Source organism: Chrysemys picta, chromosome 2 (genome assembly GCF_011386835.1).
Source record: "Chrysemys picta bellii isolate R12L10 chromosome 2, ASM1138683v2, whole genome shotgun sequence".
Lineage (NCBI taxonomy): Eukaryota > Metazoa > Chordata > Testudines > Emydidae > Chrysemys > Chrysemys picta.
The window spans coordinates 141,608,386-141,630,262 of record NC_088792.1 but is presented as its reverse complement, the minus strand read 5'-3'; the positions used below and the strand labels follow the sequence as shown (position 1 = coordinate 141,630,262).

The 21,877-nt window shown below is 38.3% G+C and overlaps 1 protein-coding gene across 9 annotated transcripts in view; it reads left to right on the top strand.

The window, feature by feature from the left end:
• Positions 1-21,877, top strand: part of CDH18 (cadherin 18) — an 896,035-nt gene that overhangs the window by 701,199 nt on the left and 172,959 nt on the right. The gene's annotated exons all lie outside the window — the stretch shown is intronic.

Below are 21,877 nucleotides of genomic sequence, written 5' to 3'. Positions count from 1 at the left end.
TGAAAGAGTAAGAAATGTCTACCAAAAGGGGTGTTTAATATTGCTTGAATTTCCTGGACCCCATTAACTTGTCTATGTTTGATGACAGACATTTTGTTTTGTTTAACATAATTTTTTATCTGTAATAACAAGGCTGTTTAATTTAATACAGTATTCACTTCAGATGAATTTAATAATTGTTGTTTTTCCTTTCCCATCCCCTCCAAAAACAAATCCTTGTAAGCCAGCAAAATTTTGCTATGGAGCAAAGAGATCACAACTACTATTTATGACAGAAAAAAATAATACTTTTGAAATTGTATGACATAACATAAATTCGGAGACACTTTATATGCATATATATTCACAGGAGGCATGTTACATGTGAATGTATGTGATTGTGTGTGTGTTGATCTCCATATGCACAACTGCTGGAGGAGTAAATTTACTATGTGGTGTGAGGTAAGAGTATCTGAATCTGGAGATTGGTGATTATAAAACAAAGTATTTTTATCAGGAACAATGGGTTCTAATTCTCCCGGACATGTCTCAAGATAAGAAGCCTGTAGACTCAGATTGAAACATGAGATTTTTATGCTGTGTCTTTAAGAGGTGTAGCACAAACCTCCCAGCCAGGGGAGGGGGATTAAAGTGGTGTTATATCATCTTTTCTTGCCCTGAGGTTTCAGGCAACTATGGGCACTGAAACAGCCCTGCGTGTATTTTAGGCAGCCCTATATTTGAGGAGTCTAAGCTGTGTTGCCTGTGGGCAGGAATGCCACCCAGAATCCACTATTGTGGTGCCCCGCACACATTCCCTAGTCTGGGATTTGCAGAGGTGGTCTCTACTCCATTCCTATGGTGCTGGATCCAGGAATTTCACAGCCCATTTTGCTGCCACAATATAAAATATAAAGCAGCACAAAGATTCCAGAGTCGGAAGGAGAATTCCCTCCCTACATCATTTCTTGATGAACTTGTTAAAACAATAACAATAGCTTGCTAACTTTTATCCAGAAAAACTTATCCAGGGTACCAAGAAATACATTAATGAGGCTTGTAATATTTTACACTTCAAGTTGCTCATGCAGCTTTCAGTGGGGAGGGGTGCATGTGTGTGTGCATAGATGTATCAGATCCTTTAGAAAGAATATTGAATTCAGTTTGTTATAAAGGTGACAGCATATCTGTATTTGATTGGCCAAGCATTATGATGTATTTGATATCTGATTTGTTTTATATAATTGTATTAATGTATGCATTATAGAGTAAGATTATTTATAAGTAGATTGTATTTTTAAAAAACTTAAGAAAAAAAATGGAAATTCAAAATTACCCAAATTGTCTCATCCCTGTATCCCACCATACTATGCACCATCGAAATATCAGATCACATCTGTGTTAACTATAATTCTCATTTTTGCCTTCTATATTTCTACTTTATTTTTGTCATTCTGAGGCAATGTTCGATTTAATTCATTTTGGAGAATGAGATATTCTGTAAACTGGAGCCATTACGTAGCCAATGGATGGCTCATAGTGGAGATTTGGTTGTGTGTGGATGTTTGAAAGTCATCCCACATCAGGGAAGAGAATAAGATAGTTGTAGTGGTCTTTGTACTCAGAAAGTAGATGAGAATAGATTTGACATTGTTAATTTATGAAGCCTTGATGAGGATTGGTGTTATAAACTTAAGTGGTTTCGAGGCTTTATGTAGATGATAAGATGTGAAAATATTATGACTTCTTCTTGACTATATTGGAAATTTGGGATGGCAGAGAAAATTGGAGAAAGGCATTTGACTTGGCAGGTAGTATGCCGAGTTTGTTATGATCCAATGCGAAAATTAAGATACTGGAAAATGAAGAAAAAGGTGTAGTGTATGGCTTTAAGGTGTTTGTAATCTAGATGTAGGATAGTCAGAGATATAACAGGAGAATATGAACTGTTTGACAGTCTTTGTAAAATCTTAATTCTGAACTTCCAGGTTTTCAATCATTTCTATTCTTTACAACTTTACAATAGGTCACTTTTCTTGAAGTCTTTCTTCTACTCTATCTTAATGAAGATTTTATCTGGCCATTATCTTAGCTTATAACTTAATATATAAAATAATGATATACAAAAACTAAATGTAGATAGTTTTGATAAAAACTGGAGGGGAGAGAAAGAAAGAAAGTCTTATGAACTCCCCAGGAATCCATGCAACTGTTACTGACACCCACAGGGTCCTGCCACAATTCTTAAAGCTTCTTGGAGTCTTTGGCTAGAGACATCTTAAATCTTTTATAGCTAGCTGTCCATTGTGAATACCGACTTTAAGAAGTGCACTGCTTGTAACTACAGATAGGTTGAACTCAGTGCTATGCAATTTACAATTCAAAGACTCCAGTTCTGGACTTCTCAGAAGTATGGTATCAAATAACTCAAAAATTAAACCATCACACTTTCAGAAGTTGTCAAAGTTGAAGACAATAAAACATTTGTCACTGAAGAGAATAAAACAAATTTGAAATATTTTGATCAATGGTGGGTTTTTTTTAAGTTAGACTTTCAAAAATGCAAACAGGTTTCATATTTTTGAATTTTTATGTTTTAAGGTATTTGCTTAGCTACCCTCAAATAAATACATACATAAATAAATAAAACTAGACTCCTTCCCTGACAAAATAATATGTGCAAAATTTTCAGGCAAATAATTCAGTTTTCATCAAGGTAGAGGGATGCCAGACTCCTGTCTCAAGTGGAAACTTAACCATGGCCAACTATTATCGAAGCCTATGGTTTATAACACGCTTTGATTACAAAAAGGTGCTCTATAAGTTTTAAGTATTATTATTTATTTACTTACTACTCTTAGTAGTACTGCGGTGGAAAATTGAACTGGACTGTTTTCTGACTTGCTTCACATCTTCAGCAAATGATCATCTATGTTCTGAGTATAGAATATTTATTCCTGATGCTCTTGAAAGAAGGAGAAACTGAAGAGATTTATTTTTAGATCCCAGGTTATGTTAGCGGAATTAACCTGCATCAGCTTGATGCTAGATGTGACTGATATATAGGGAACCCTAGGACAATAGTCTCTCCACCCACCACCACCATATTATAACTAATGACATTTTAAGGTAATTAAGTTATCAGTGGATATGAATGGTTATAGAACAAGTAAATTAATAAATATATTAGGGCAAAATAACATTTTAAAAAATGAATTCTGCTATTATTGGTGGAACTTTTTGAAGAATCAAGAAATGCTTTTAAAATACTTTTTTGACATTTTTACATTGCTTGTTCTATAGTTCATCATAGATGTTACAAATTTCAGATCCCAACTTTCCTAATATTTGGGAAATTTTGAATCCAGTCATTTGATTTGTAACCATCTCTGCTAATTAAACTCCACATCAAAACACGTTCTTTGTTTATATAAAATAAGTGTATTAAATCAGAATTATATAATAAAGATAGATAAGCTGGAAAGCTGTCTACAGATATCTTGCTGTACAGGGCATGATCAAAAGCCCATAGAAGTTACTAGTATATTTCCTTAAGTGTATTACTTCCACAAATAGCTTTAATCATTCATTCAATGGTATAAGAAATATGAAACTGATATGCAAACATACTTGATGAACTTCATTAAAATTTAGTGTGCAATATTCATTAGCAATTTACTGAGACTAGTACAATGATAGAAGCAGTTTATCTTGTATCCATTAAAAATGCTGAAATTTGTGTTATGAAAATCTGACTCTTGACACTAATTTGAAATACAGAAATTGATGCAGGGGAAATGCATTTATTCTTGAACCAATGTCTCTGAACAAGTCATGATGAAAAGTTAAATATTCAGATTACACAGAAATTGTACTTTAAAATAACTGGCTGGTTGGAACTGGGGTGGCAACAATACACCAACATTTGTAATCATAGGTCAATTATTGTTGTTTTTGAAAATATTAGTTTAGAAGTTTAAATTGTAAAGCAAAATATTTGTGAGATAATATTTCTGAAAACTAATATAAACAATGTATGAGAGAAATGGCCTCATTTTGTGTTTTTCAAGAATGCAATAAGATTGCAATGGCTTCAAGCATTCCTCATAAGAAATCACTCATTTACAATGTCTCTGGACTGGTTCTTTTACTGAGAGTATAATAATAATAATGATATGAAAATGTGCCAATACAAAGAAGGAAGGTGCAGGTACTTCCAAGCATAAGGATGTGTCATGTGTTTCCAGACTGGCAGTCCCTGTGATTTATAACATATGGTCACTTCTATTTTGTGTAGAACAATATACTTACCCATAGTTTGCAGACAGCACTTAGATTTTGTGGTATCAAAATCTCTAAAGAATGATTTTACAAAAATGTATTTACAATTCACTTGGGTGGCGGGAGGGGAGGGACAAACAGCACTAGATACTAGGTCATAAACCAACTGAATACTGTAGAACTTATAAAATTTATATATATATATATATATATATATATATATATATATATATATATATATATATGTTAAATCATGCTGCATAACAGTAATATGTGATGAAACTTATTAACATTAATAAGTTAGAATCATGGTATTGATATAAAGACATGTGTATATAGCAATATGCTACAAAGACTTAAGTGCTCACCCCATTTCAGCTCACTTAAAAATGCAGCACTAATGGTACAGACACATTGATAGTTGTATTTCTATTTTAGAAAGAGTATATCAATATAAAATGAGTACAACTATTAATGTGCCTACATTACCATTAGCTCTGCATTTTTAAGTGAGCTGAAATGGGGTGAGTACTTGAGTCTTTGTAGTTTTAGGTGGTGTGATTTTGTTCTTTCTGTGTTTGATGTTTTTGATCACATTGGGCAGGATTGTGGCTTTTGAACGAGGGGGTACAGCATCCCTTTGTTTCCATGCAGAGGTCAGCCAGAGAGCACAACACACTACAGAAAGGGCAGAGCACTATATTTTTGATTTATTATTAATTTTTAGTATCCGTATCACGTATGGGTCCTGATCAGGGCCCCATAGTGTTCAGTGCTGAACACACACAGGTCATAAAAACACAGCCCACACTCCAAAGAGCTTACAGTTTGAAGCCCTGAGTACAGAGAAATTAGCACCAACTCAACTATCTCCGTTTAGGTTTCAGAGTGGTAGCCGTGTTAGTCTGTATCAGCAAAAACAACAAGGAGTCCTTGTGGCACTTTAGAGACTAACAAATTTATTTGGGCATAAGCTTTCGTGGGCTAAAACCCACTTCATCAGATGCATGGACTGAAAAATACAGTAAGCAGTATATATATTACAGCACATGAAAAGATGGGAATTGTGTTACCAAGTGGGAGAACAGTGCTAACAAGGCCAATTCAATTAAGGTGGAAGTGGCCTATTCTCAACAGTTTACACGAAGGGGTGAATATCAAGAGAGGGAAAATTACTTTTGTTGTGCCAACGAGGCCAATGCAATCAAGGTGGACGTCGCCCGTTTCCTACAGTTGACAAGAAGGTGTGAGTATCAGCAGAGGGAAAATTATTTTTTGTAGTGACCCATCCACTCCCAGTCTTTATTCAGGCCTAATTTGATGGTGTCCAGTTTGCAAATTAATTCCAGTTCTGCAGTTTCTCATTGAAGTCTGTTTTTGAAGGTTTTTTGGTTGAAGAATTGCCACTTTTAAATCTGTTATTGAGTGTCCAGGGAGATTGAAGTGCTCTCCTACTGGTTTTTAAATGTTACAATTCTTGATGTCTGATTTGTGTCCATTTATTCTTTTGTGTAGACACTGCCCTGTTTGGTTTCCATTAAGAAATCGATTTAATTATAATGGTGAAACTCTTGTGTGAACATTTCAGTTTAAATGTCTTATATAAATTTGGCATAAGTACATCCCTTACTGACCTAAGCTAAAGCCAAGCCTGTTTGTTAGGGCTCATAATTGGCTGGTGGTATGGAGGATGGTTGACAATAGCACAGGATTTAGAAGATCTGAGTCTAATTCTTTCTTCTTCATCAACTTTCTTCTGTGACATTGAACAAGTCACCTCTTTCTGTTCTTCAGTTCCCCATCTGTAAAATGGGGATAATAGTACTCTCCTGCTTACAGGGGTGTTGTGAGGATAAATTATATTAAAAAATGTGAGGTGCTCAGATACTAAGGCAATAGGGATTATATAAGTATCTTAGATTACTTCCACATTAGAGCTGGGAGGGAACTTTGAATATTTTACAACTCCCTGCTCAGTCAGCTGCTGAGACAGCACAGCTGAGTGCTGCCCATTGAAATGGACTAAGTAAATTCTTGATCTGGCCTATTATGTTGTACTATAGTCTTGACATGAAAAAAGTCCCTAAACCTTTGTAGCTCAATATTTAAACCTTAAGAACTCTGCAAGAATTGTTACATGAACAATGGAATTTTGCTAAAGATTAAATCTATTTACATTATGCAAGGAAGTATAGAGAGACTTGAAAGTCTTACAATTATACCTCAGACCATTTACTTACACTCTCCACTACATAATCCAAATGTGATTTCTGCTTTGTGGTGTCAAAAAGAGGTCATGCTAGAGAAAGAGAAGACCTTGACTGACGTGGTCAATCAGTGACATATGTTACTAACAGAGCATGCAGCTAAAACTCAGCAACCTTTGGGCCGCGGCCCGCCAGGATAAGCACCCTGGTCGGCCGGGCAGGTTTGTTTACCTGCCACATCCGTAGGTTTGGCCGATTGCGACTCCCACTGGCCATGGTTCACCGCTCCATGCCAATGGGAGATGCGGGAAGCAGCGCGGGCCAAGGGATGTCCTGGCCACCGCTTCCTGCAGCCCCCATTTGCCTGGAAAAGGAACCGCAGCCAGTGGGAGCTGCCATCGACTGAACCTGCAGACGCGGCAGGTAAACAAACTGGCCCGGCCCACCAGGGTGCTTACCCTGGCGAGCCGCTTGCCATAGGTTGCCGATCCCTGAGCTAAAACTTACTGTTTCCTTTGTGGATGACCATTTCACATGTTCTCCAGGAGATTTAAGAACTATATTCCATGAGCAGGTTTTTTTTTTTCTTTGAGGTATCCTTGGAAATAGCTCCCATGGAAGTTTTACCTCCTGTTTACACCAATGTCAAAGCATTCAGTTCATGGTCAAAGAGAATCACAAGAGCGACAAGGTGGACAAGGTAATACATTTTATTGGACCAACTTTTCTATTGGAGAAAGAGAATCTCAAGAAATTCAAGCTCAAAACAAAATTGAAAAGAGTCTAGTCACTTTCTTCTAATTCTACCCGGTATTCTTCAGTGTATTGCTCTGATCCTTGAGGTTTTTGTTTAGTTTTGTTTCTCCTGTCAAGGTTTTTTTTTTTACCCTGGTTTTAACAGTGCTACTTTTTAACAAGCAACTAATAATACCCTAAGTATTATTATTTCCTTCACTTTAGATATCATGGGAATAATTAAGACACAAACATGAATCTTTTCTACTATGATTGTAAGCTGTGAGTATTCACCAGTCTTTGTTGTACTTACATTTCTTGTGTTCAGCACATTCACACATCATTATTATGTTCCCCAAAGGTACTCAAAGAAAGGGAAAGATGGTAAGAGAGATGAGTTGTACATGTGGGAAGATGAAAAACAGAGTGGAAGAAAAATAGCTGGTTGATGCCACTTAATACATTTACCGACATGCTGCTGAGTGCTACAAAACACAGGCTAGGAATATTTAACATACTAGTTTTGATTAAATAAAGTAGCTTTTGTTGCTCTGCGTCTGGTTTTCCTGAGAACTCTATTTTGGCACAACTAAAATTTTCACAGGACTTCCATACAATTAAAACCCTATTTGTCCACTATGATGCAAAGACTACAGGAGAACAAAATGTGCTCCAAAAAGGGGGAATGGGGGAGGAGTCCCAAACTGAGGACAGATACCTAGTCATTAATTTCCAGAACAAAAGTGCTCAGCAAAGCTTGTGTACAAAGAACAGGGGGAGGTACAAAACTGTGCAACATGTCTAAAAGAAGCCAGTGAAATGGTCATGCATCCTTCTCCAAAGCTGGCTGAAAACTGATGCTTAGTTGACAATCACCATTGATGACCTTGGTCCTGATAACAGACTTCTGGGGAAAGTTGGAATGCATGAGGAGGAAGAGGAAGTAGGATGCTAGTGGCACAGTCTAGCATGCTTCAGACCTTGATTGACAAAGGTATTGGACACAGACACATGTCCCAGACAGGACACAGGATCGCAGTCATTACCTCCTAAGAGGCTGCAGTGCTTTTACCCCAAACATAGCCAGTATATTTATTCCAGGAAACAATTAAGAGTATCAATACAAAGGATAACAGGCTGCCCAGCACTCTCAGCTCATTGCCCTTCTGTGGAAATTGAGCTGGGCTCTGGGGTATTTTTTTGTTTGTTTGTTTTTATTTAATAAAAACCCTCTTTGCCCTTCTGGGCAATTGCTGAGGATGATCTGTGCAATCCAGTATACTGTTATCCTTATCAGACTACTGGCATGATGTCTGCCTACCTGCTAATTGCCAGTCAGCATTAGTTCACAGTGCTGTTTTCTCAAGGCTTCTGGACATGCCATCTAGAGACTCTAACATCCTATAAGCAGAATCATTATCCTAAGATGGCATTGTCCCAGTCTTCTGTGGACATATACCTCCTTTTACTTATGATCTGTGGATATAGTATTATATCCCTATACTTTTTGACACAGTGCCTGGGGAAGAAGTGAGGCTGTACTGTAGCACAGGTTCCGTTCCCTTACCCTTACTACCTGTTTCCCTTGTCTTATGTGTAAATTACCCTGTGCACAGCATTAATGGAGGTTTGGGCTCTATCTTCTGCATGCTGGGACAGCATAATGGTACTCCAGCTTTTGTGTTTATTATGCATCCTTTCCCTTGGCCAATAGCTGCTTGCATCTCTTTTCACATGTAATGGCCCCACTTCATTCAGGATGCTAGGGCCTATTTTTTTTTTTTTTACTGACTGAAACCCTTAAAATACCCTACTGGCTACATTACACTAGCTAACGATTCTGGTGTAAGAAAAAAACAATTCAATTTTATCAAGCTGTAAAATGTGATGTCCATAAAGTAGGATTATCCTTCTGTTCACAGATCTTTCTCCCTGTCTTTCTGTCTTGCTTTTGGCAAGAGATGTATAAGCTTTTTAATTTAAGAGATTTGTAAACATTGTGAGCTAATATTCTATACAAACACAGTGTAGAAAATTGCATGCATGATCGAAATGTGTTTAACTTCAGGGGGAGGAGAAGAAAAGAAAGAGATTTCACCCTTAAACCACACATACATCACTGTAATTTTTAGCTCATCTGGGATGTGAGCCAGCAGAGTGACTCTAAAGATTAATGCACCAGACTCTTAAACACTCTTCCCCTTAGGACTTGTTCCACATGTTAGAAACACTTTGCAGGTCAAATTTCAGTTCTGTGGAGTTAAGTAATATCTTCATGGCTTTTGATTTTGCTAACAGGTGTCATTCTTCTTGACAGTGATTATCTCTCTCTTACTTCCTGTCAATTTACTATGATAGAAAGAATGGGGAAAACATGTTGGCCAATAATACATCTAATCCTAAATTTAAAAATTACTGGGCTATCTTTTTGTTCTGTATCCATTACTTACATTTTCTTTAGAAACTGATTGGATAGTTTAGATTACAATATTAGTACAAAAATATATAATTCTCTTTGTGTACTAGTACACAACAAACTTTTACTCCTCAACATACACCTTAGCATTATGGCAACTATCATACTACACAGACCACTCTCCACAACCTTAATTTTGCCACCATTTGCCTTTCTCCACTCCATTACCTAATGATTTTTTTTCCAACATTAATAGTTATGGATCTTAGCTGTAGTAGCTGGTTGCACTGGTTGAAGATATTTTGCTAAAGGCTGTGTGCAGCAGGGAGGTTAGAGGGGATGATGGAACACTAGCCTCCCCAGAGGGAGCAGAGTTAAGGCAGCGGTGTGTGGTTTATAATGTATGTTAGTTGTAGTAATGGTGAAGTGTATGTTTGTGGAGGGAGGAGTAGAGGTTCTGTATCATTAGGTGACTTAACTTGTCATGACTTTTCTTTTGTGGGTTTGTATACTGTGTGAGTAGCAAACCTAATTACCTCATAACAAAGTGTTGTGTATATTAATTTCCTATTTTTTTATGTTTAATCTGCTCTTGTTGTATAACGGGCAGTGGACCTGTGGGGTGATAAAAGTACAGCTCTTGGTGGAGAACATTTTATCTCTCAGCAGCTGCGCATGGATCCTCATTCATCTGCAGCTGTGCATGAGTCTGTTGTGAGATAAAATCTGACAAAAATGTAGATTTCCCTAATGGAGAAGTTTGTATGTGTGTCCATCATATTTGCATGCACCCAGCCCGCAACAATCAGGTTTGAGTGCACAGCACACAAACTGTTAGTTATAATGTGAATAACACCTAAAAACGACTCAACAATTTCTTTTAAACAAAGTACCTATTGTGCCAGATTTAGTAAGGAGCCACCTCTCTCTTAATGTACATTGTGCAGATAGACCAGGGGTAGGCAACCTATGGCACGTGTGTCGAAGGCGGCACACGAGCTGATTTTCAGTGGCGCTCACACTGCTCGGGTCCCGGCCACCGGTCCGGGGGGGCTCTGCATTTTAATTTAATTTTAAATGAAGTTTCTTAAACATTTTAAAAATCTTATTTACTTTACATTCAACAATAGTTTAGTTATGTATTAGAGACTTATAGAAAGAGACCTTCTAAAGACGTTAAAATGTATTACTGGCATGCAAAACCTTAAATTAGAGTGAATAAATGAAGACTCGGCACACCACTTCTAAAGGTTGCCGATCCCTGATATAGACAATGTTTCTCAAGACATTGGACAGCAATGAAAAGTAGCGTTGTGAAGAACAAATTGCAGCTCAGCACAAGCAGAAATACTTCCTACTAACCATTTAAATTTCACATCAGTTGGCCACCTACTTTTAGAGGAAAAACAGAAATATATACCTCACTTTAGAATTCAACATTTAACTGAGGAGTTGTTATCATGAACCTCCATAATGAATTTTTTTCATCTGAGCAGGAAGGTGGGAAAGAAACTATTTTCAAAGCCCAAGCACATCATCTCCATAATGGTTCTGAGCTTTACCAACCCAGAGTGTCAGAATTTGGTTCTGTCACTATCTGCCCTGTTACCTTGCATGTACCCTGACACCAGTAGCCAGCCTAAAAACATAAAGGTCTCACCTTAGTTGCCACTAGCCTAGTTACTCCTTACATGTTGACATCAACAGCCCTTTCAGGCCTGAGTCTCCCCAGATCTGCCCATCCTTAGTTCTTAACTACCAGACATTTGGACTTTTTCCCTCTGGTTCATCACCCCTGAAGGAGTGAAAGCTACTCCTAATGTTATAGGTTCACTTTGGCACAAACACACCACACAGTCTTCACAACAGAAACCTGTTTGGGGTAAAAATAAACAAAAAAATAATTTAATAGAAAAGTCATAGTTTCAAAGGTTAAATAGTAAGGGAAGAAAACATATCTGTGTTACACAGAAAATAAGCATAGACACAACCTCAGGCTTTACACTTGTATATTAGCTAAATTCCCATTTCTAATGCAAGTTGCCTATAGCCTCTGGACAGTTTCCCAGCATGCCCTCTGTCCTAGAGGGGTTCCAGTATTCCACAGACAGCCCTGTGCTTAGGTGCTGGCCCTCCATTTCTGAGTAAAAAAAATCTCAGCAACAAGCCTGCTTTTAAAGGGTGTACTTTCTCAGACTCTGGTGATGCATGGTGAGGAAAATTCCCTCATCTCTTAGATTTTTGAGGGCTTGTGTATGCCTACAGTGCTGCATCAGGAGCTAATAGAGGAGGTATCTGAGCCTCTAGCTATTATCTTTGGAAAATCATGGGAGACAGGAGAGATTCCAGAAGACTGGAAAAGGGCAAATATAGTGCCCATCTATAAAAAGGGAAATAAAAACAATCCAGGAAACTACAGACCAGTTAGTTTAACTTCTGTGCCAGGGAAGATAATGGAGCAAGTAATTAAGGAAATCATCTGCAAACACTTGAAGGTGGTAAGGTGATAGGGAACAGCCAGCATGGATTTGTGAAGAACAAATCATGTCAAACCAATCTGATAGCTTTCTTTGATAGGATAACGAGCCTTGTGGATAAGGGTGAAGCTGTGGATGTGGTATACCTAGACTTTAGTAAGGCATTTGATACGGTCTCGCATGATATTCTTATCGATAAATTAGGCAAATACAATTTAGATGGGGCTACTATAAGGTGGGCGCATAACTGGCTGGATAACCATACTCAGAGAGTTGTTATTAATGGTTCCCAATCCTGCTGGAAAGGCATAACGAGTGGGGTACCCCAGGGGTCTGTTTTGGGACTGGCTCTGTTCAATATCTTCATCAACAACTTAGATATTGGCATAGAAAGTACGCTTATTAAGTTTGCGGATGATACCAAACTGGGAGGTATTGCAACTGCTTTGGAGGACAGGGTCATAATTCAAAATGATCTGGACAAATTGGAGAAATGGTCTGAGTTAAACAGGATGAAGTTTAACAAAGACAAATGCAAAGTGCTCCACTTAGGAAGAAAAAAAATCAGTTTCACACATGCAGAATGGGAAGAGACTGTCTAGGGAGGAGTACGGCAGAAAGGGATCTAGGGGTTATAGTGGACCACAAGCTAAATATGAGTCAACAGTGTGATGCTGTTGCAAAAAAAGCAAACATGATTCTGGGATGTATTAACAGGTGTGTTGTGAGCAAGACATGAGAAGTCATTCTTCCGCTCTACTCTGCTCTGCTTAGGCCTCAGCTGGAGTATTGTGTCCAGTTCTGGGCACCGCATTTTAAAAAAGATGTGGAGAAATTGGAAAGGGTCCAGAGAAGAGCAACAAGAATGATTAAAGGTCTTGAGAACATGACCTATGAAGGAAGGGTGGTTAAACACTGGAATAAATTGCCTAGGGATGTTGTGGAGTCTCCATCTCTGGAGATATTTAAGAGTAGGTTAGATAAATGTCTATCAGGGATGGTCTAGACAGTATTTGGTCCTGCCATGCGGGCAGGGGACTGGACTCGATGACCTCTCGAGGTCCCTTCCAGTCCTAGAATCTATGAATCTATGAATCAGTGCAGCTGCACTGCACCACTGAGAGGCAGTAGTTATGTTGATGGGAGAAGCCCTCCCCATGACATGGTGCTGTCTACATAAGGGGTTAAGTCAATATAACGGTGTCACCCAGGGGTGTGGATTTTCCAGAGTGATATAATTATACCAACATAAGTTTGTAGTGTAGACCAAGGCCAAGACTGCAGTTTTCTTTTCAGTCTCAAATTGTTTCAGTTTTTTTCTCATTAACTCGAATGATCCACCATTATCTCTTCATGGCTGGACGATGAATGGGTACTTGAAGTTGGTTTTGTGTAAACAACTAGCTTGGGGGACGCCCCTCCCTGCCTGAGAGCTTGAGAGGTGATGCTGTAGTTGCACCACAGTTACAATTTCAATGATTTATACATGCACACATTCATAATCATAATCTGTATACATATCTCCCAATCACCATCAAATTCAGAACATTACAAGCTTTCAGAAAAAAAACTTTCCTCAATACACTTATGTATTACAGCCATACTGTATACAATCAGGTGAGTCAATTATGTATTCTTTGGTGTTCAGGCTCCCTATTCTCCCACTACATTCACTGGACCCTTTCTTTAGTGGTTCACCCAGACCAGTAAGGGGTTCTGTCACCATCTGCCCTGTAACCCTGGGTGCCTCTGTGCTGTGCAGCTTTGGCTCAGAGCTCTGACACCAGGAGCATTCTGACAGCATCGTGGTCTCACCCTGGCTTCCACCAGTTCAGATACTCCTTGCAGGATGACCCCAATAACCTTTCCAGTCCTTAGTCTCCCCATGGCCACCTCCCCTGCAGTGCCCAGTCTCTCTTACTAGACACTCAGAGGTAACACCAAATTCTGTGCCTCTAAGAAGCCAGTACACACAACAGCTTGTTAGCTCAGATGGGATTATACACCCCACCTTAATACACAGCACTGAGATTGTTTGTTTGTAGTGAAACTAAGAATAAAGTTTTATTAACAAAGAACATAGATTTACCTGTTTTCAAGCAAAAGTCAGAGAGATATGAAAGGGTTACAAACAAAACAAAAATAACTAGTGTCTAAAATTTAATTCCAGCAAGATATACCTTTGCCTAAGATAGTTTTTTTTATGCATACCAAGTTTTCAGCATTCTCCAGCATGACTGGCTGTTGCAGACAGAACCAATCCTCACAGAAAAAAGGGCTGGTTTCTTTGTTGCCTCAGGAGATGGATACCCAAATGGCTGTTTTGCTTCTGCTTATATTTCCCCAAACTCCTTGTTTTCTACCCCGAGTCATAAGTGACCTCATGCTATTCTTCCCTTCTTATTGACTTCCCATCCCCCGTTTTGGAACTTCCATTGTTTTGATTCTATAATGCTTAGTTTACATTGGAGATTGGTAGATAGTTATCTTCCCTCCTGTTTGGGAGAAAACGTGTTTCTCCCTTTGTTTGGTCACCAACTTTTAAAGCATAATATCAGTGAGTATTCATCATTCTTCATGTAGTGTTAATGCAGACATTTCACAATGATAGCAATCACCAGTCATAGGCTTCCATAAAAGATCTTATTTGATACACTTGTATAGTATAGTAAAATTGTATACAATCAGATGATTCCACTGTGGGTGAGCACCTGTAACAAGAGGTGAAACTTTACAAAGAATGTATCTGTGATAGTCCTTTGGCCTATGTGTGATTGATAGTAACTTTAGTTATTCCATTACAAATAACACTATCAAATATTTTCCCTAAACAGCCATCATTGTCTAAGGCTTTTATTTTACTCTCCATAACTTTGAGTATGAGCTGTACTCTGGTACTCTTTCACCTACCAGTACACTAAGAGTCACATTCTCTACTGAGATCCGCCCTCTTTGGTCTCTCAGGCAGCACAAAGAAGCTGGATATGAGTCAGCAGTGTGCCCTTGTTGCCAAGAAGGCCAACGGCATATTGGGCTGTATTAGTAGGAACATTGCCAGCAGATCGAGGGAAGTGATTTGTCCCCTCTATTCAACACTGGTGAGGCAACATCTGGAGTATTGTGTCCAGTTTTGGGCCCCCCACTACAGAAAGGATGTGGACAAATTGGAGAGAGTCCAGCGGAGGGCAGTGAAAATGAGTAGGGGGCTGAGCACATAACTTATGAGGAGAGGCTGAGGGAACTGGGGTTATTTAGTCTGCTGAAGAGAAGAGTGAGGGGGGATTTGATAGCAGCCTTCAACTACCTGAAGGGGGGTTACAAAGAGGATGGAGCTAGGCTGTTCTCAGTGGTGGTAGATGACAGAACAAGGAGCAATGGTCTCCAGTTGCAGTGGGGGAGGTCGAGGTTGGATATTAGGAAACACTATTTCACTGGAATAGGTTATCTAGGGCAGCGGTGGAATCTCCATCCTTAGAGGTTTTTAAGGCCTGGCTTGACAAAGCCCTGGCTGGGATGATTTAGTTGGTGTTGGTCCTGCTTTGAGCAGGGGGTTGGACTAGATGACCTCCTGAGGTCTCTTCCAACCCTAATATTCTATGATTCTATGATTTTATGATTCAATTGCTTGTTCTTTGTAGTTCAGATCCCCTGTTCTCCCCATGGGTGTCTGGACCCTAATCCTCACAGGTTCTGTGTTCAGGTTCACAGAAGAAATATGGTTATACTCATGAGGAAAGAATGGAATGGAAACATGCAGCTTGGCAGCAGACACCCTACTGACTCTTAGATCTTGCTGCCCATCCATTTTAAACCTTGGGAGTAGCCGTACTCCTCATTTCTTTTCAACCTTTACATCATCACATCATTATTGGCCTACCACCCTTTTGTTGACTTTTGAGCCAGCAGAATTAGGGGCAGTCCAGTCAGTCCTTTATTGTGGGGGTGCCTTCTGATGAATCACGGGAGAGATGCTAGAGAGAACACTATAACTATAAGCTATGGTTGCCTCATAAATTGGGCTTCCCCTTCCCTCTCTATCCCCTTGTTACAAGGAGAGGTTAAACAACTCTGTGAGGGGTCAGGAAGGGACCTGCAGCTTGCCCTGTATGTATAAAACCTTGTATCCACCCATAACATGTGCATCCAACACATGGTTGGTCTTTGTTTCCAGTCTAATACATTTTAGAGCAGGTTCTCATCAGTATGGAAAAGATATGACAAGAGCTGCTGTTGCATTGGCTCAACCAGTTGTCCAAATTCTAGCTCAAGGTGCAGTATCTTACATGTAGGAATTATTCAAAAGTCCCTGTTCCCAACAGCTGTTCTGGGCACTATAAAATGAGTATTTCAGGAGTCCCAGAATGCATTGGTACAACCACACTTGTAAGCTGTGCTGCATCAGAATGCACCAAAGTGTTTGTCAAAAGCGGTAGTTTTGTAGTTTTCTGGGGTGCATGCACAAATGAAGCAACAAGTTATTTCATGTAATCACTGTCAGTGGAATTCAGTGCAAAATGTGTACTTGCTAAAAAAAATCAATCTGTTTTAACAATATATCTGTGTATTAAATTAAACTATATAAAACACTGAATGCATACTCAAGGTATGGACCTATTAAGAGAATATATTTCGCTGCTATATTTCATTGTCTAGCTAATGGCATTGTGCCTTAGCTTATATCAATAAGCATATACAATGAAGAAGGATGCCGCATAGCACATGCATATAATTGATGCAATTGAGTGAGATTTGCATTTCTTTATAGCAAAATTTTGTTTTTTTGATATACATTTATACCACTCTTGCAAAATTGTATGTGCTCATTCGTACTTGTCCTGAGCTAGGTTTAGGGTATTTTGTTTGTTTCTTTCTTTTTTTGTTTTTATTTTGGTTTTACAAATAAGTAAAATATCATGAAGGCAGGAAGGTTGTTTGTTTGTTTTTTTCAGTAGCATGGTCATCATGGGAAGGATTGGTGAGTAGATTTTGTGCCTAACATGCTAAATTTCAATTGCAGTTTTCCAAGATTGATGTATAAACATCTTTTTCTAAAAATACTTTGATCAGATTTCCAGTTGGTCTGTTTATTGAGTTAGTAGTTTACAGAAAGAAGTAGGTGAAGAATTACATCTTAACAAATGTAATAATAAATGTAAACATTTATAGCTAGATTGTTCCTTTTAGGGGCAGCCTTGAGCAGGGATGGTGCATAAACTGCTCCAGTCCAGAAATGGAAGTGACAGGCATTGTGCCTCAGAGATATTCATATGAAACACAGTTCATTCCCTGCTTGCCCCTCAGGCTCAATGTCAGGGATAGGAATTTGCCACTGGTCTATGCCAGAAGCATATTATGACCCCCTCTTCCCCACTCCCGGTGTGAAAGCCGGATATGGGGGCCAGGGACAGATGAGTGGTGGGGCCTGTCTCACTCCTGTGCATTTGTGTTATCCAAGTCACAGACTAGGCAAAGGTGATCACAACACTTAAGAATTGCAGAACCTACAGATTTATATTGGTTTTGCTGTAATTCTCCTCCCTCCCTTTTTCTTCCCCCAACAGACTGCCTGATACTAGCAGGGACTTACAGGCTGATCCAATGCCCATTGTGGTCAATAGTAGATTTCCATTGCCTTCAATGGGCATTGAATCAGACCCTTAGTCAAAAGTAAGTAAATATTTTTTCTTCAAATTAATTAATTTGGGATTCATTACTATAACTAAAGTGGGGTTTTTTTTCAGCTTGAAGACACTTTCTTTCTGATAGGCAGCTAGAGGATAAATTTCAAAGGCTTGAAACTAAAAACAATTCACATAAATTTCTTCACAAAGATAGTTGCTGACGCACACATCCATACTCCCAGGCCCAAAACAAAAGTAAAAAATCAGAATTGCAAATCAAAATAAAATGTCCTTTAAATAGAGTATTATAGTTTAAGAAAAACAATAATAACAACAACAACAACAAATACTAAAAGTCCTGATTCTAGCTTACACTAAGGCCATACCACTTTGGCAGTGTAAAAGTGCCTAATGTAAACTGAAATCATTCCCTCTAAAGAAATTCAGAGTAATCAAAAAGTTATGCTCTTTCATTAATTTTAACTTTGTCCTGCATTGCTGCCCATCTTTCACCTGCAGGTGAAAGGTTCATACTATTTGTCCCATGCCCTGCTGACTGTGTGAACTCAGAAATATGCTCTTGAGTTGTATAATAGTATCATCCACAACCAATCTTCATCTTATGTTGGATTTTAGAGGGTTTATGTTATATATCAGGAAGGACAAATCTTTATATCCTTGGGCTTTGATACCCATAAAGGTAATGGTTCCCAAATTTGTCCCCGTGTTGGACAGCTGATTCACTGCAGCATGCAAGGTTTTGACTGAGTGGACAAAAGATGCAATGGTATCACTAGTAGTTGTTGTTGTTGTAGTTTTTCTTAAACTTTATACATCCTAACTATGTCTGCTAATGTCTCACAAATTAATGAATGAGTAACATCTATAGATTCTTTATTAATTCAGGAACTGTGTCCAAAATTCTTAAACTTTTAAGCATTACTTTGCAGAAAAAAAAACCCCAGAAAGTTGATCTATGTAATACAATTATTATAATAAATAATTTTAAAATCTTCAAATTTTTAATTGAGTGATGGGGAAAGGTTGATTTTTATTTTTGTTTTCTTTTGCTTTTTAACCTCACCCTTTGAAAGCTTGATTTAGGCAGGAGCGCTGCTAGCTTTTTTGCCACCCTAGGTGGGGGAAGGTCCCGCGTCCCTGAAATGCCACCCCCGACAGAGGCAGTGGAAGGTCCCGCCTCCAAAATACCGCTGACAACAGGGGCAGCCGAAGATCCAGCCACCGTGGTCGCTGCCCCCCAAATGTTAGTGCCCTAGGCGACCACCTAGGTCGCCTAATGGATTTTGCCGGCCCTGGATTTATGGAATAACAGCTAATATTTCCCCCCTTTTGATTCATGGAAATCAAAATAACATTGGGGAAAAACAACACTTCTAAATACTTGAAAAAAAATTACCAGGTATTTGACGAGTCAGCCTCAATACATACTCTTGATCTGAAAAATAATATATAATACTAAGAATGCTGCTTGGAAATTTACTATTTTTAAGATCCCAAATGGATTGAAAACTGATTTTAGTTCTGTCATTGTAACCAGAGGTAGTGAACCAAGAGGGATAACAAAAAAGTTTCCACACATGTGTGGTATTGATTCTTGCCAATTTCCAAGCCTCCTTAAACAAAATCAAAGTTAATGTATCACAAAAATCTTCAGTTTGAGCAATAGAGAAGTTAAAATATAAATGTAATATTTTCAGTCATTCTCAGATTTTCCAGCCAGCTTTTCCACAAAGTAATCTTCAGTTAATTATGGATTTTGGATTTGAATAAAAGTAATTTTGTTAGACAAATGGCTTTGTTTTAGGGTAGATTATAAGGCAGTACAGACTATATACTCTAACAAGTAGCAGTGGGATGCTACTTTCTCACTGGCTTATCTATGAGGTGAGAGTCCACACCGTGTCTCAGATAAACCGTAATAAGACAGTGTTAGAGGGTCTGAGTCACAGTCTAAATTCAACAGGAATCCCTCCATTCACTTCTGTGGCCTTTGGATTAAACCCATAAAGTCTTTCCTTTCACTAATGAATCAAGAGAGGTAAAAGTAATATTGCCAGGACTAGTTGGAAACAGTTTGTTGAAACATTTTTGACCAAAAAATTTCAACAAAATACAATTTTGGCAGAAAGTCTCTGTCTTCCTCATTTTTGTTTTAAAAAAAATCAAAACATTTTCAGTTTGGAGGTTTTCATGTTTTTGATGATAAGTTGAAAGTTTCACGGGAATTCTATTTTCCAATCAGCTTTAATGGGTGACAGTGCAATATTTTAAATATATTTTATATTATTATGTTTTCCAATATCAGTATCTTTGCAGTTTTTTTTTAATTAAAACATTGATAAGACCTGAGTGAAAATCCACAGTTTCCATCCCTTGGGAAATTCTGATATTTCAACATTTGTTTGTTTGTTTCCAGATTTGGGATGAAAAGTTGAAATAAAACATTTTTTATAGAAAGAAAAATTCTAATTCAGAAATGATGAAACTACATATCCCATGACGCATCTAGAGTCAGAGGACTCCCAAGGTGTATCACACATCTCAGTAAGTGGGAGACCACATTGCATTGTGGGACATGTAGTCTGGTCAAGCAGCCCTGTCTATAGGGGAGAATGAGGGCATATGGAACACAAACTTCAATTCCCATGAGGCACCACACACTTTAGGTAGATGCAGTTTAATATTGAACAGACCTCAAATGAAGTATTTTAGTTCAATTTAGGAAACTGAAATATTTTTACTCAGATTGAACCAACTGAAATGAAATATTTTATTTTGATTTTTCTGCATTATGTTTTGATTTTTAAAAAAGTGCATTTCTACTGAAAAAATCATATTCAGAGAAAATTCCTGACAAGCTCTAATGTTGATCTTCTGTTAATAATGAACTTTTTCTGATTGTCAGTTTGGTCAGTAATGTGGTACATAAATTACCTGTTGTAACTCTGGAAATGTTTGTAAAATAGAATGTAATTAGTTATTTTGCCATTTTATTTCTTGGGAATATTGGTAGAATTTTGAATGATAGCTATCTCAAGGTGACATAAAAAATAACTGGTAATTTCAGTATCGTAATATGAAATTTCAGTTGACATGTGGTAGGTTACACTATGATAGCTCTGCAAATGAATTGCATACAATACAAATTGTTCCGCATTTTTAGTATTAAAGGAAAGATTCACATAAAATATTTAAATGTATTCTGAGCAGAACTTGTTTCAACACTTCTCGTTAAGGTTGACTAAGAGTTTCCATTATAAGCCCCCATTTTTAGATGCTTACAACTTTGCCAGACTTTAGTTACTTGGGCTAAAATTCTCCATACTTACCCTCTCTCTCTCTCAGGCTGTTTATTAAGTTTCAGTAAAAACGGTATCCAAAAATGCGTTTAGGGAAAAATAAGTAGTTTTGCTTGTTATTTTTTTCACCCAGCTGTTTCTTTTAAAGGGGGTAGTGCCTAGACAGTTTGGAGCAGGAACATTATATTTGGGAGGTGGCCAATCCTGGGAATTAGAGGAGGTACATTTTGTTTTCCCAATGAAAATCCACCCAGATTTGGTTACTTAAAACCTCTGAAAAATCACTATTTGCACCTGTTCTTTAGAGCTTTTTAGAAGATTGTTACTCAAATATCTGAGAATGGTTCAGCTCCACTGAGTTTCCTAAATATTCTATGCACTGTGGCACAGGGCAAGAGCTACGGAGAGGGGGATACAATGGTACAGCAACTGCTGTCACTTGTTTGACACCTAGAAAGGAATACTGAGTGTCAGTCATGAGATCTAATATTGTCTTCTCTGCTCATTGGTGTTAATACTATGAGCTCCACAGTCCTTTTTATTGAGCAAGTCCTCAAATTGCTACCCTTGGAGCTAAACATAATTTCCCCCTTTCTGCCCACCCTGTTTACAGATGAGATAGCTAAGAAGTTGCAAAAGATTGCTTGTGCAAGAGCTGGAAATAGAACCCATGGTCCAGAAAAGTGACTGAGAATACCCACCACAGAATGCACAACCCAGCATGGGGGGGAAAGGTGCCCATTACAAGATGGTCTGCCTCTTTGTGGGCCAGGGGACCTGGGGTCAGGGGACCCGGGGCCAGCCAGCCCTGTTCAGATACAGACTTTTTTAGAATAGATGT